The following is a 2,575-nucleotide window of genomic DNA, read 5'->3' as shown; positions in this document are numbered from 1 at the left end:
AGACCAAAATATGGTCAATTGTCAAATATGAGAGAGCTGGACAATTCCGGCAATGGATAGTGAGACATTACCCACTTCCCACCAGTCACCAACCAAATGCACTGTATAATTTATTGCTCAGAGGGTCTTGAGCACTTGTATAAACAGAGTATGCATACAAAGGGTAGGGATATTTTAGAAAAGAATGAAAACAAGTGGTGATACTGGTGTTGGTGTCAGATAACGCATATCATAAGGATAACGAGTCTACTACACTGGGTATTCCCTGTGAGTCTCCTCCTCAGGTACTGACCCAGCCCAACACTGTATAGCTTCCAAGATCGGACGAGATCGGGCACTGGCAGTGTGGTATGGTAGTAGACAGATGGGTGGGTTAGACGCCAATAAGAGTGCACCTATATAAAAGGTAAGATGTGACAATTGGTCACAAAAAGGTGTGGATCTGCTTTCTACGTTAGGCTGGATGCAGTAGGTCCTATATAGGTGGTATTACGCATCCAGGATCATAGATGAGAGTCCACGGAAAGAAGAAAAAGAATCAAGAATGGAAGCAGAAGGCATGGGTAATTATATGCAAGGTACCCTGCAAGCAAACATTTACTGATACCAAAAATAGATGCAAAGGATAATGCATATTGATTATAAGCATTGATAATACGGCTTAGATGTCAAACAAATGAAATGACTAAATGTAACTCAGAAATAAAGGATTATGCCGTGATCCTAAATTTTATAGCAATAATAATCATAACCAAGAGAGCTGGTTGAGATATCCCCTAAATAATTATATGCATACAAGGTAATGCTGCTGACACAGGAGGAACAATAAATGGCATATATATACCAATAAATTAAACATGTCTTATCACATTTGTCAGTAAAAAGGAATACACCAGTAGAATTAGAACGCTGGTGCATATACTAATCAACAAGTTATATATGCTCAACATTACCAACACAGGCTCTGCCTGTGTACATAACCTGTGTTAAGACCGCAGCAAAAATGCCCTCAGGTGGCGTGGTTGGTGCTGGTGGACCCGCTGGCTCGGAAAACGCGTTTCACCCCGCAGGGCTTGTTCACTTCCTGGAGGGACCCATTGGCGGCGCCGTCACGTACGTCCTCCTCGCCCCTATTCGTGATGCACCGGCGCTGATTGGCATGCGGCTGGGACCTATCGGCGGCGCCGTTACGTACATCCTCCCCGCCCCTCTTACCTTTTATATAGGTGCACTCTTATTGGCTTCTAACCCACCCATCTGTCTACTATCAAACCACACTGCCAGTGCCCGATCTCGTCCGATCTTGGAAGCTATACAGTGTTGGGCTGGGTCAGTACCTGAGGAGGAGACTCACACGGAATACCCAGTGTAGTAGACTCGTTATCCTTGTGATATGCGTTATCTGACACCAACACCAGTATCACCACTTGTTTTCATTCTTTTCTAAAATATCCCTACCCTTTGTATGCATACTCTGTTTATACAAGTGCTCAAGACCCTCTGAGCAATAAATTATACAGTGCATTTGGTTGGTGACTGGTGGGAAGTGGGTAATGTCTCACTATCCATTGCCGGACTTGTCCAGCTCTCTCATATTTGACAATTGACCATATTTTGGTCTCAACAATACAGATTTTCTGTACTGGTCGGGCTGAAACGGATGTAGAACAGCAAAGTGTCTACAGCCTTTCTTATCACATCCTGTGAGACAGGACCAGAACATTCCTTTATTTTTTTCAATTTAATATGCATTTTAAATCACATTATTTTTTGGATCTTATGTTGCTTAATGGGTAATCATGAGATATTCTTTATAATGTATATCCATTAAAAGTTACATTTTATTAACCATCATGTATAACTAAAACTATTTGAACTTTATTTCAATTATTTAAGAGTGCGCCCACACAAGAGCCTTCTTTTCCTATCCCTTTGCTGACATTCTAAGATGGTATCACAAATCCTCAAGGAGAGTCCAAGTCTGTCGGCGGTTGCGATACCTGACCTTCCCAACACTGGATGGGAAGAAGAGGTAGCTACTTCCATCATTTGCACGCCCACTGCAAGTGCTGGAAGGAGCACCCACAGTCCAGTTTCTGATATTCAAATTGAAGATGTCACTGTTTAAGTACACCAGGATGAGGATAGTTCAGAAACTTTGGGTAAGGGCGTAAGCAGTCCAGTGACACCTATATCCCTTCTTCCTCTTGTACCCAAGCTCCTGCAAGCCACACCACCAACTCCCTTAACGTCAACTTCCTCCTCAGTCAGGAACGTCAGTAGTCCTACAGGCCATGTCACTGGCAAGACTGAGGAGTCCTCTCCTAACCGAGATTCCTCCGGAGGATCCTTGAGTGGTAAGCCTACTGCTGTTGTTGCTGCTGCTGCTGTTTTTGCTGCTGTGAGTCGATCGTCATCCCAGAGGGGAAGTCAGATGACCGCTTATACTACTTCAAGTAAGCAAGTAGTATAAGCGGTCATCTGACTGGCCGGGAGCTACTCCTAAGCGTGCTGGCCGGGAGCTACTCCTCGCTCCGTGGCCCACAGCGGCTGCATATGACGTCACGCAGCCGCT

General features: G+C 44.3%; 2 pseudogenes; one reads left to right on the top strand and one right to left on the bottom strand.

The window, feature by feature from the left end:
- Positions 1 to 243: 243 nt before the first annotated feature.
- LOC134968092 (5S ribosomal RNA) lies at positions 244 to 362 on the bottom strand (annotated as a pseudogene).
- Positions 363 to 1,259: 897 nt separating this feature from the next.
- Positions 1,260 to 1,378, top strand: LOC134967075 (5S ribosomal RNA; annotated as a pseudogene).
- Positions 1,379 to 2,575: the final 1,197 nt, after the last annotated feature.

Source organism: Pseudophryne corroboree, chromosome 10 (assembly GCF_028390025.1).
Source record: "Pseudophryne corroboree isolate aPseCor3 chromosome 10, aPseCor3.hap2, whole genome shotgun sequence".
NCBI classification, from domain to species: Eukaryota; Metazoa; Chordata; class Amphibia; order Anura; family Myobatrachidae; genus Pseudophryne; species Pseudophryne corroboree.
This window is presented reverse-complemented; position numbering and strand designations above follow the sequence as displayed.